Consider the following 14367-nt stretch of genomic DNA (forward strand, 5'->3'; position numbering starts at 1 on the left):
AGATGGGTCTTGGAAAATAAGAAGGACAAGAAGTAAAAACTGAAGAAGTGTTAATAAAGTATGGATTTTGGTTAATAACAGTGTACTGATTGGTTTATTGGTTGTGACAAATGTACCACAATAATGTAAAATGTTAACAATAAAGTAAATTGGATGTGGGATATACAGGGGCCCTATACTATCTTCCCAAGTTTCTCTTAAAACTATTCTAAAAATCTTAAATTAGTAAAGAAAAAAGAAACATATTCCTTTGGTTCAGGATTTGACCCAGAGCCACAGTCTAGTGGAATTTTCTCAGAGAAGAAGCTCTGTTGGACAGTCCCATTCATTTAAGTTGCTGTCTTTTCCCTTGATTAGTCTACAAATAAAGCTGCTGTGATCAAGCACACTGTAACTTACATAGCAATTTTCCCCTTTGCTGAATAAGCACAGGCTACAGGTGCGGAGAGGAGAAAATGGTAATGGGAGGCCAAAGACACCTTTTCTTAAGACACTCAGTTAATGTCTCTCTTGTGGCTAGGTATATTAAGCCAATCGTCTCCACTAGCAAACTGTATGATATATCAATGACAAGTACATTCATGAATGAGATAATTTTACTCAATATTGGATCTCTGCATTGTTAATTTTATCAATAGTAATATAAAATATACTATATAAACATCCTCCAGACTGCCTATTGGAATTTACCAAAGTGCTGTGTTTTTACCATGCTTCTATATACATTGTCATGCTGTTCCCTCCTCCTGTTACATGTTCCAGCCTATTTCATATTTCACCTTCAAGATTCATTTTGTCTGTTATCTCTTCCAGAAATCTCCTCTTGATTTCCAGGATGAAACAGGTGACTTATCTTTATGCCTGCACCACACTTGGTATATTGCTCAATTATACATGATGAATATCACAGTCACACTACATAATATCAATTGTGTCTCTCACCTAGTTCTTCTTTGAACTAGTAAATTCCTTTGAGAAAAATACTTTATAATTAATTTGTATGTTCCTAGTACCCAATATAGTGTCTGAAACATAGTAAGACCTCAGTAAATTAGTGATTAGTTAATTAAATAAATTCAACATGGGAGATAACAGTATGAATGAGTTTTTTAAAAAGTAAATAAAATAGTGAATAATACTTTACCATTTTAACAAAAAGTGATCAGGAGACTGAGGGGTTCTTAACACTTTGAAATGTTTGTGGGCCAAGCACGTTCTTCCAGAAAATACTCTTGGATAAATCTTTGATCTGAGTCAGTATGTCATCTCTAATATTCTGTTTGGTTTGAAACACAAGTGATATGTCCTGTCTATAACTTATCTCTTCGATCAAACACAGGATTTAAAAAGTCAGTCTCAGCACAGGAAAGAAGATGGGCGACAAGTCTTCCTTGATCCTCCTTGCTGTCCTGGTCCTCACTGTTGGGGTCCTTTAATGGACCGGAACCTGGTGGTATGGAGTCGACGATAAGAAAGTAAAAGAGGGAAAGAGAGAGAGAGACAAAAAAAGACCCGGGGACCTAAGCTCTGATGGAGCAAAGGTGCTTTAATGATTTTTCTATGAGTATATATAGGCTGTGGTATAAGAAACTTCTTTCGGGAATGATAGAGATCACAAAACCAAATGTACAGCAACTGTTACCAAGGGAACAAGGGGTAATGTTAGTCACAAGGTCAGGACACAATCCATATCTCAAGAAAGGGGGACGAGACTAAGCAGTTTTGTCCTAAAGAGAATGTTTACTAAAGGAGACCCAAGCCTGCCTCACACAATGACCTCAGTCCCTGGGAGCAGCGTGCTGTTCCGCTTGAAGAGGGACAAAGGACTCATGAGAGACAGCATGTAGGAATCCTCCCGTGAAACATTCCCTGACACCTCACTACTGTTTCTTCATGTTTTGTCACATTCCCCAGCTTCTTTAAAGTACCTACTGTCTCTTCTATTTGAAGTTATTTAGAGACCTCCTGTTTACTCTTCATTCAGTGAAGATTTGAGCACCAAGCTTTCCACCTTTCTCTATACATATTACTCCTGTAGTTGATTTTTTCAGCACTTTTTTTTAACCTCAGTTTTTTATTGATATATCACTGACATGCATTATGTTAGTTTCAAATCTACAATTTCAAGTGTATACAAATATACAAAGTTTCAAGTACAATATAATGATTTATGCATATACTATTAAGTGATCACCACAGTAAGTATAGTTAAGATCTATCACTACAAATAGTTAATAAAGTTTTTTTCTTGTGATGAGAGCTTTAAAGATCTACTCTGTTAGCAACTTTCAAACGTACAACAGAATATTGTTAATTATAGTCACCATGGTGTACAATATATCCCCAGGACTTATTTTATAACTGGAAGTATTTACCTTTAGGGGCTTCCCTGATGGCTCAGGAGGTAAAGAATCCACCATGATTCCCATGCCTGGACAATCCCCATGGACAGAGGAGGCTGGCGGGCTATACAGTCCACGAGGTTGCAAAGAGTCAGACATGACTGAGCTACCAAGCATGGTACACTTACTTTTAGACCTCCTTTGCCCATTTTGCCCATGTCCTGCCTCTGCCAACTACCAGTCTTCTCTGTGCATCTGTGATTGAAGTGTTTTATTTTCTAGATTCCACATATAACTGAGATCATATGCTATTTCTTTCTTTGTCTTACTTCACTTAGCATAATGCCTTCAAGATCCATCCATGTTGTCGCAGAGGCAGGATTTCCTTTATTTTTATTGCTAAATAATATACCTTTGTGTATATACACCACATGTTCTTTATTTCTCCACAAATGAACACTTTGGTTGTTTCCATGTTTGGGCTATTGTAAATAATGCTGCTATAAACATGGATGTATAACCTTATTCTGTAGTTGATTTCCACAATTATGTAAGTAACACTTTCACCCCTCCAATGTATTAGTTAGGATTAGTAACAGTAACCCAAAGTAACAGTGGGTTAAACAAGGTTAAAGTTTATTTCCCCCTCATATTAAAAAGTCTGGAGGAAGACAGTCCTGAAATGGTAGAGCAGTTCCACAGCATCTCTTTCTGCTCCACTATCAGCATATGGCTTCTGTCTTATGGCCCAGGATGGCTGCTGGAGCTCCAGCCATTATATGGACATTCTACACAAAAGGAAAGAAAAATATAGTTTCCTTTCTCTTAAGGCAGCTTCCTAGGAGAACACTGCCTTCCACAGAACATTGCCACTTGGATCTCATTGGGAGTATTTAGTCACATATATCTAGCTACCAGAATGGCTACGAAATGTATCCTTATACAGAGAGGCAATGTGCCCAGGTAAAAATCAAGGTTCTGATATTAAGGAGGATGGGAGAATGAGTATAAGTGTTGAGGTAGACCTTTACCACCTGGCCTCTCAGTTCAATGACCTTCTCACCCCAATGATCCTATAATCTACCTATGTCATTATCATCAAAACCTTGATTTCAAGCATCTTACTCTCCAAAAACATCTCTTATCTTTCCAGCACACTTACTCCAGTACTCTTAACTCCAACAGTTTTTTGACTCCCCTGTGTGCCCTCCATCAACCTCCTCTTTTTTGGGGGGTGGGGCGTTGTGCTGGGTCTTTGTTGCTTTGTGTGGGTTTTTTTGTCTCTAGTTGCTTCAGGGCAGGGGTGGGCTACTCTTGGTTGCAGTGTGCAAGCCTCTCACTGCAATGGCTTCTTTTGTTGCAGAGCACAGGCTCTAGGCACGCAGGCTTCAGCAGGTGTGGCACATGGGCTCAGCTGCTCTGCGGCATGTGGGATATTCCCATACCAGGGGCTGAACCCACGTCCCCTGCATTAGCAGGCAGATTCTTAACCATTGGACCACCAGGGAAGCTTCATCAGCCTGCTCTATCTTCACTTCTTAACCCACCTGGTCTAAAACCCATGGTCCAACATTATATCCATACCCTACCTTGCACTCTGGATTCCATTGCCCTTTCCCGCATACTTGCTTGGGTATTACCTTTGTTATGTGTCTTCACTCAAACACTCAAATAGGGCGAGAGAAAAATACCACCTGACATCTTAAATTCATGACTACTAAACCTTGCTTCTTTTTCCCCTAAGACAGAAGCAGTCAGAAGATTGTCACATCTTTCCACTCAGGTTTGTAATGAGGGCTAGTTACGTAGCCCTAGCATATATCAAAATTCCAGGCTCCCAAAAGGAAAGCAGGTGTTCAATATAAAACACACATGGTTACACTTCACTGGTTAAGAATCCACTTGATAATGAAGGGAACATAGGTTCGATTCCTGGTCTGGGAAGATTCCACATGCCATGGGGCAACTAAACCCAAGCACCACGACTACTGAGCCCGCACTCAGGAGCCCAAGCTCTGCAACAAGAGAAGCCACCATAAAGAGAAGCCCATGCCCTGCAACTTGAGAGGAGTCCCCGCCCACCACGACTAAAGAAAGCCTGCATATAGCAGTGAAGACCCAGCACAGTCAAAACTAAGAATAAATAAATATAAGATACTAGATTCCATAATTTACAGGAAATGGATAAATTCCTTTACAAGCATAATTTAAAAAAACAAACCCACATGGTTATACAGTTTCGTCTCAGGGAGCTACTCTTATCAGGGTGGTAAGAACCCTCCCCAAATCCAAATTCTCAGACACCAGACATGGGTTAAGGATGCCACCTGGCCTTCCTGAGGATAAACAGTCTCAGGCCTGGAGTCATACCCTCCTTGAGAGGGCAATACATACATAAGTTATTTGGAATTTTTCTGTACAGAAGATTTGTTCCCCATATTCTGGTTGGTTTTAATTCTTTATTTTGGGGGATATGGGAAGGACTATTATGGTTACAGGAGTCAGCTAACCCTTTCCTGCACATTGCCTTTTATGAGGAGTCTCCAATACTGGTCTCCAGACTCTTGCCTGGCCCAGTGTTTCTCAAAATTTGGCTCTTGAGCCAGAAACATCAGTTTCATCTGGGATGTGACAGAAATTCTCAAACCCCACCCCAGACTTACTGAATCAGAAATTTTAGTAAGTCCTCCTGATGCATGGTAAAGTTTAAGAACCATTGATTTAGCCAGATAGTGAGGAAGACCTGTACCTGCTCTTTCTGTCAGGCTTCAAACTGATCCTGAGGTCTCCACTATCTGCCAGAACCCATAGATGAAAGTGCGTTAGGATGAGAGTGGTATGGAGTCAGTGTCTATGCAAACTAGCATCTTCCCTTCCCTGTGGATTTTAAATAAACTTATTTTAAAGCTCTCTTCAGAGCATTCTTTTTCTCGATTTCCTTGCAGGCAAATTCTCTCATGTGAAGAGTCTTCTTACGAAACATCATGGTACTAGATGTCTGTGTTCTACTATTTGGATTGCTTTAGTAATTTTTTATGTTTTTTTTTGGGGGGGGGGAGGAACAGATTTCATTCTTTCATAAAAGTTGAAAAACTAAAACAAAGATTTCTTACATAACTTTTGCCCAAATTCCCTAAAGGCAAGACTTTACATACCAACAAAGGAACAAGGAAATTAACATTCATAAAAAATTGTTAACTAAACCACTTATTCAACTGTCATCACTTTTCCCACCAATTTCCCCTTTTAGTTCCAGGATCCTATATTACATTTAGTAGTTATGTATCCTTAATCTCCTCTAATCTTTGTCAATTCTTCAATGTTTTGTTGTCTTTCAGGACCTTGACAGTTTGAAAGACCTAAGTTCCATACTTTATTTCTGATTTATTTACTTTATACCTCATGTTGTTTTTCTATCGCAGGATCCCACTGAGAATATCACATGCCCTTTATTATTAGGCTGCTTTAGACTGTGACAGTCTCTTACACTTTCCTTGTTTTCGATGATCTTGACAGTTGTGAGGAGTACTAGTTAAGTATTTTGTAGACTATTCCTTAATTTGTGATTGTCTGATATTTTCCCCTCATGATGAGGCTAGGGTTTTGCATTGTCAGGAGAAAAACTACAGAGGTGAAGGGCTATTCTCATCACATCATACCAAGCGTACTATTAATCATTTACCACTAATGATGTTAACCTGTTGAGCTTGTGTTTGTTAAGCTTCTCCACTGTAAAGTTATTCTTTTTTCCAAATTGTCTTCTTTGGAAGGAAGTTACTATGCTCTGCCCATACTAAAGGGTCAAAGAGTTATGATCCATCTCCTTGAGGGCAGAGTATCTACATAAATTTTTTAGAATTCTTCTGTTTGGGAAGAATCCTCCCCCATGTATTTGTTTGTTCAATTATTTATATCAGTATGGATTCATGGATATTTATTTCATAACATGGGGTATAATCCAATACTACATTATTTATTCCATTGCTCAAATTATTCCAGCTTTAGCCATTTGGAGCTGTTGCACTGGTGCCTCTGACATACCCTCATTAGTTTTTTTAAAGCACTTCTTTACTTTCTGGCACTACAAGATGCTCCAAACTCATCTTGTGCATTCCCTGTCCCAGTTTTAGGAACAGCCATTTCTCTCAGGAGTCCTGGTTACTCTCACTAGAGAATGGTATTAGAAATCAAAAACTTGGTGCTACGTGTGCTCATTGCTACTGGGGTGTCATTGCTTCCAGGCCCTTCAGAGGACAGAGCTTGGAAATATGTGTATTCTAACTCATGAATACACAATTATTTCTATACTTATCCATCTATTTCTACACTAAGCTAAACATGACTTCATACTAATGAGAGAGTTAAAGCTTATGCAGCTTGATAGGGAGTCCAAGGCCCCTTGAGGAGCAGGCAAGCATTCTTTCAGATATTCTTTTGCCTTAGTCACATAGGACTTGTTTCCCTTAAGTCCTATATAAATATTACAATGATATATCTTACTCATGCAAATGCTTTTCTGAGGCTCTGAGTTAATGACTGTAATTATAACAATATATCTTAACTGGGATTTTGTTCTTTCTCAAGACTGGCACTACTGAATCCCAGAGACATGTTACCTGGCACCTGTTCCTCCTGGCTATACTTTTCCTGATGTTCTCTCAAGATGTATGTTGTGGGGGAAGGGTCCAGTAAAACTTTTACAACCTTGAAGTATTCTTTTTATCTATTCTCAGCAGCCAACTTAAAAGTATATAATGCTCAGCTCATACTAACAAAGTGGGTACTCTTCTACCCACTTCCAGTTCCTTATGCTGGAAGCTTTCCCTATACTTTCAACTTTAACAAAATCTCTGCTGCACAAAGCTCTGAGTGACTGAGACTGCGTCTCCGGTCCTAGAGTGAAATCTTCTCCTTCAGAGGCCATGAACCCGACACCAACCACCATAAGTGAAAGTGAAGTCATTCAGTTGTGTCCACCTCTTTGTGACTCCATGGACTGTAGCCTACCAGGCTCCTCCGTCCATGGGATTTTCCAGGCAAGAATACTGGAGTGGGTTGCTATTTCCCTCTCCAACCATCATAAGCTATCACTAATGGCTTCACCTCTAATCTAGGATTTAGTGATCCCATGCCTAATCCTCTTACTTTTTATAGGAGAAAATTTACAACTAGAAAGATAAAGATACTTCCCCTAGTCAAACAACTTACAGTTAGCAGTCTACTTGCATCAAATCAATAGTTACATGGTGATGCTGTGTATATGCCAGGTGCTAAATCAATGAATTTTAGTTAAGAGGTTAATTAAGATACTAATTCTTCCAATAATATAAGCCTATAATTTTGGAGGACATTTTCAGTGAACATTTCAGTCATATGTGTCATTATAGACATTTATGGGTCTATAAGTGTCAGATTAGGAATCATATCTCTTTGGGGTCATAGTGATTTCTATGCAGATTTCAAGATTGTGAGCAAGTCCGAGCAAGGGCCTTTAGCTAAGACCAGCAAGTACTAGGCCCCACATAAAGGATTTTTAAAATTAACAGACTATACGTATCATTTCAGGAAATAACTGGCCAAGTATTTAACCTGAACCTGTTTTATACAATGATCATCTAGATGTTCTACCTACCCTTACAAGTGGTTTCAAGGATCACATGACACAATTCATATGGAAATCCTTTGAAGCCTGAAAGAATTATGATAATATGTGGGGAAAATTCTGGACCCTTGAATTTTGTCCTTCTTCCTTCTGGTAGACAGAATACATAAACTTCACTACTGCTTCTCAGCCTGTATAAAATTATTACAAATAAAATAAAAAAGGAATGGATTCCCTGGTGGTCCAGTGGTTAGACTCAGTGCTCTCATTGCCATGGGCCTGGGTTCAGTCTCTGGTTGGGGAACTAAGATCCGACAAACTGTGCAGTGTGGCCAAAATAAATAAAATAAAAATAAGAAGCCACAAAGACTCAATAGCCAAAGAAATTTTGAGGAGAAGGAACAAAGCTGGAGGTATTACACTTTCTGATTTTAAATACTAATAGTCAAAATGGTATGGCACTGGCATAAAAAAGAAGACACATAGACTAAAGGAAGAGAATAGATAGCCCAGAAATAAACACACATATATACAGTCAACAAATCTTTGACAAAGGCACCAAGAATGCAAAATGGGGAGAGTCTCTTTAGTAAGAGATTGGGAAAACTGAATATCCACGTGCAAAAGAATGAAATGGAACACCTATCTTATCTATCTGAAGATGGTGTCAGATCTCACAGGTTAAGGGCTCGGTCCTACAAGACTGTCCTACCCCCACTATAAAAACATGCACTTTAGACACCAACCACAAGTCCAGCTTGTCATCTGAGCTTCTGAGAGATGGGCTATAGATCAGTTTCCCAGACCTCCTCCTCAGGTTTTATTGATTTGCTAGAATACCTCACAGAATTCTGGAAACCCATTTACTATCTAGATTATTGGTTTATTATAAAAGTATATTACTCAGGAACCAGAAGGAAGAGATGCATAAGGCAAGGTATGGTCAAAGGTCTCAGTTCCCAGGCCCTCTCTAAGTAAGCCACTCTCTGTGGCTCTCCATGTATTCACCAATCTGGAAGCTCTCCAGATCCCTGTCCTTTGGAGGTTTTTATGAAAGCCTCAGTACATAATCATGACTGACTAAATCACTGGCCACTGGCCACTGTTTCAACCTCCAGCTCCGTCCCCTTCCCTGGAGGTCAGGGGTATGGGACTGAAAGTTCAACCCTCTAAATAGTGTCTGGTTTTCCTGGCAACCAGCCCCATCCTTAGGTTCAGTCCAAAAGTCATTTCATTAACCTAACAAGAGACACCTTTAATGTTCTCATCACTTAGAAAATGCCAAGGATTTTGAGAGCTCTGTGCCAGAAATAGAGACAAAGACCAAATACATGTTTCCTATTATAAGTCATGATGTCACAGACCTGAGTAGGCATTTCTCCAAAGAAAGTATACAAAAGGCCAACAGATACATGAAAAGGCACTCAACACTGCTAATCATCAGGGAAATGTAAATCAAAACTACAATGAGATATCATCACTTCATCTGTCAGATGGCTACTATCAAAAAGATAAGAACTTGGTGTTGGCAAGGACACAGAGGAAAGGGAATTCTTGTATGCTGTTGGTAGGAATGTAAATTGCTACAGCCGCTATGGAAAACAGTATGGCAATTCCTCAAAAATTTAAAACAGAACTATCATATGATCTAGTAATCCTACTTACATGTATATATCCAAAGGAAATGAAGTCAGGATCTTGAAAATATATTCGCACTCCCATGTTCACTGCAGTATTATTCACAATAGCCAAGGCATGGAAACAACTTAAGTGTCTGTCTAAAGATGAATGGATAAAGAAGATGTAGCATACATACACACAATGGAATACTACTTAGCTATGAGAAAGAAGAAAATCCTGCCATGTCCAACATCATAGACAGACCTTGAAGGCATTATACAAAGTGAAATAAATCAGTCAGAGAAGCACAAATACTGTATTGAATCCCTTATACCTGGAATCTAACAAAAAACAGTCAAACTCAGAGAAACAGAGGGTAGAATGATGGTTGCCAGGGGTTGGGAGGTAGAGGAAATGGGAAGATGTTGGTCAAAAGGTATAAGCTTTCAGTTATAAGATGAATAAGAACAGCATGATGACTAAAGTTAATAATACTGTGTTGTATACTTGAAATTTGTTGAGAGTAAATCTTAAGCATTTTCCCACACAAACACACAAAAATGTGAAGTGACAGGTATGAATTACCTTTATTGTGGGAATCATTTCACAGTGCATACATAGATAAAATCATTACACTGCATACTTTAAGTATATATAATGGAGTTATACCTCAATTAAGTTGGAAAACATTAATATTGATATTATTTGTTTCTAATAAGAGTTTCCACAATGGTTGAGTAGTCTCTTTTTTTTTTTTTTTATTAGTTGGAGGCTAATTACTTAACAACATTTCAGTGGGTTTTGTCATACATTGATATGAATCAGCCATAGATTTACACGTATTCCCCATCCCGATCCCCCCTCCCACCTCCCTCTCCACCCAATTCCTCTGGGTCTTCCCAGTGCACCAGGCCCGAGCACTTGTCTCATGCATCCCACCTGGGCTGGTGATCTGTTTCACCATAGGTAGTATACATGCTGTTCTTTTAAAATATCCCACCCTCACCTTCTCCCACAGAGTTCAAAATCTGTTCTGTATTTCTGTGAGTAGTCTCTTTTATGTATAAACTTATATCTTTCCTCTTCCTAACGCTGATTTTAAATAGAATTAAATTGTTTTTATTTTTATTGAGGCATAATGTTCATACAATAAATCACCCTTTGTAATATAGTTCTGTAAATTTTGACAGATACATTACATTCAAGACACAGTAGTATTCTATAATGTAAACTTATTCTATAACTCAAAGTTTCTCATTCACGTTTGTAAACCCCTCTTCCCACCTTCAGCTCCTAGAAAGCACTGATCTGTTTTCTGACCCTAAGTCTTGCTTTTTCCAGAATGTCATGTAAATAGACACTGGCTTCTTTCACTTCCCATAATGCATTTGAAGTTTGTCCATGATGTGTATATGGAGAGTTTAATCTCTTTCACTGCCGAGTTTGATCCCTGGGTCAGGAATACCCCCTGGAGAAGAAAATGGCAACCCACTCCAGTATTCTTGCCTGGAAACTTCCATGGACAGAGGAGCCTGGTGGGCTACAGTCCATGGAGTTGCAAAGAGTCAGACATGACTGAGCACATTCCATTTATGGCTATACCACATTTTGCTTATGGATTTACCACGTGAAAGACACCTGTGTTGTTTCCATTTTGGGGTGAATATGAATAAAGCCACATATTGTACAAACAAATATTTATATACAGGGTTTTGTGTGAACCTGTCTGTATTTCATTTGAATAAATACCTAGGAGTGGTATTACTAAATTGCATGTTAGGTGTACGTTTAACTTTATAGAAAAAGATCAAATTGTTTTGGAAATGGAAATGACCAAGATGAGATGTCATACTTATTCCTGATCATAAATGGGGATGCAACCTGGGGAGTGGAGACAGTAAAGCTCCAGATGCAGAATCTAACCTGTCATCCAGTTCCATAAAATCAATATATATTTTCCCCATCCTCACTTCTCAGAGGAAGCAGGACACCTTTGGCAGCACACATGAAAGCATACTGTGCTATGAAGTCTCCCAAGCTCTCCTTTATTCTCAGTTTATTCGGCAGAATGGCTTATCTGAGAACAGTGGCAATGACATCTGAGATACAGTAATATCAAGAGAACCTCCACCAATTATTTTGCCTATTACCACCTTCTTTTCCTTCCCTCTAGAAGGAAAGATAGGACACTGGGGCAACAGGATTAAGCCTAAAGAGATAAAATTATACAAGTATTAGTTAAGAGGTCATGTTTCTTTACCTAGTCATTCCTGAGTAGAAGGAAAAATAAACAGACATGGGACTGGGGATAAGAAGTTAATCCTTCCTAGAGTGTGAAATTACTTTTGTCCTATGTCTAAAATATGCAATATGCAAAGTTGACTTCTATTACTCACTACTGACTGATTCATAAATGCTATTAGAGCAGAACAGTGACATGGATAATCCCCCCAAACCAGATTTGTCTCACCTATGGTGATCTGATGCTTATAAAGAAATACACACAAGGGACAAATTATTTGCTGTGCAGAAACCACTCTGGGGATAGAAAGCTGAATAGTAAATAAATTAAGATTTAATATATTAGTCCTTCAAGGCCTTCACTTCAGATTCCTGTAGAAAGATTAATAGGAACTCGGAATAAAAGGGAGGTGGGGAGGCAGAAGTGGGGGTGGTATAAGGTTATCCAAGTAGAAGATAACTAGACAGTAAAGATTTTGTAGGAGTAAGCAAAAGGTTGCAGAAATATGTAACTTTTTCTTCCTGTGAACTGTCTTTGGTGAGGAGCCACAGAATAACTGAGTTTATTAGGGGCAGAGTAAAAACATAAGCAGAAGCAGTGGATTTGTTGGACTTAAGTGATGGATATTCAACTTAAAATAAAAATGAACTTTTCCACTAAAAAGTTTGAACTTTTCAAACTTTCTGCTCATTCAGAAAGGGTGGCCTTGTGTGACTTGGGTTCCCCCATGACTGTCTGCGTTAAAGACTAAGTGGAATTTCTGCATGGTTGCTGAGGTATGTCTGACTCTTTGCAACCCTATGAACTATATAGCCCACCAGGCTCCTCTACCCATGAGATTTTCCAGACAAGAATATTGGAAGGTTGCCATTTCCTCCTCCAGGGGGATCATCCCAAACCCAGGGGTCCAACCTGAGTCTCCTGCTTTTCCTGCACTGGGCAGGTGGATTCTTTACCACTGAGCCACCAAGTGGAATTATCCTGTTATAAATGTAGTAAGCAGAATTCATGTACCCTTCATTCTGAAAATTTTTATTAAAAGTTTACTCTGTACAAGGTGCATGCAAGAATACGAAAAAGAATCAAACCTAGATTTTCTCTCTGCCTATTGTCAGTGCAGTGGTTCTTATACTTTCAGGTGTATTCACATTCCCTTGGGGGATCTTGTTAAAAGGCAGAATCTGCCTTTGAGACGGCAGAGGCAGGTTCCATTCCTGGGTCAGGAAGATCCCCTAGAGAAGGAAATGGCCACCCACTCCAGTATTCTTGCCTGGAAAATCCCATGGGCAGAGTAGCCTGGTGGACTATAATCCATGGGGTCGCAAAGAGTTGGACAGGGCTAAGCATGGGCCTCTGATTCAGCATTTCTAACAAGCTCCCAGATGATGGCAATGCTGCTGGTCGCTGTAACACACACTGAGCAACAAGGCTTTCTAGTAGGTCATTAGACATGCATATAATCATAATACAGAGTGAGAATTAGTAAACACCACAGATATCCCATTAATTACCAGTAGAAAGCTGAATTTATCCCAACCTGAGGGGTCATTGCCCTTTCTGCCTTAAGTGTTCCTTCTGATGTTTCTGTTGCTTTCTTTCCTGAATTTTATTTCTTCCAGGGTTGCTCACTGCAAATACTGTTTCTTAGCCTAGAATAGCTTTCTCCTTCTAATTTTGACAATCTGTCAAGATTTGTCTAAATATTCCCTCTTCCCTGGGGCCCCACTCAGCAGGGTCGCCCTGCTAAGTACTCCACAGAACACTTAGTTTTAACCCCCAGCAATTACCATTATTTCCTTAGCTTTCAATTGCAAGTCCGTTTTCTTATTCCTTACAGGAACTCACCTCTCTGGGAAGCTTGTCGAAAAGATGCTACAAAATGAAAACATTTGGCAAACCTGAGGCCAGGTGAGGAGGCTGAGAAGAAGCTAATGCTGCTCCACTGGGTACCGAGCAGCAGAGCCCAGGAAGGGACCCCAAGTATCTTTTGGGAACCATCCCTTCCCCATGGCAGGTATTTGGGCTCAACCAAGTTCATGATGAAAGTGAAAGAGGAGAGTGAAAAAGTTGGCTTAAAGCTCAACATTCAGAAAACAAAGATCATGGCATCCAGTCCCATCACTTTATGGCAAATAGATGGAGAAACAGTGGAAACAGTGGCAGACTTTATTTTGGGGGGCTTCAAAATCACTGCAGATGGTGACTGCAGCCATGAATTAAAAAGACGCTTACTCCTTGGAAGAAAAGTTTCGACCAACCTAGATAGCATATTAAAAAGCAGAGTCATTGCTTTGCCAGCAAAGTTCCGTCTAGTCGAGGCTATGGTTTTTCCAGTGGTCATGTGTCATGTGTGTTGGACTATAAACAGAGGTGAGCACCGAAGAATTGATGCTTTTGAACTGTGGTGTTGGAGAAGACTCTTGAGAGTCCCTTGGACTGCAAGGAGATCCAACCAGTTCATCATAAAGGAGATCAGTCCCGGGTGTTCACTGGCAGGACTGATGTTGAAGCTGAAACTCCAATACTTTGACCACCTGATGGGAAGGGAAGAGCTGATTCAT

The sequence above is a fragment of the Dama dama genome, chromosome 20 (assembly GCF_033118175.1).
Source record: "Dama dama isolate Ldn47 chromosome 20, ASM3311817v1, whole genome shotgun sequence".
Lineage (NCBI taxonomy): Eukaryota > Metazoa > Chordata > Mammalia > Artiodactyla > Cervidae > Dama > Dama dama.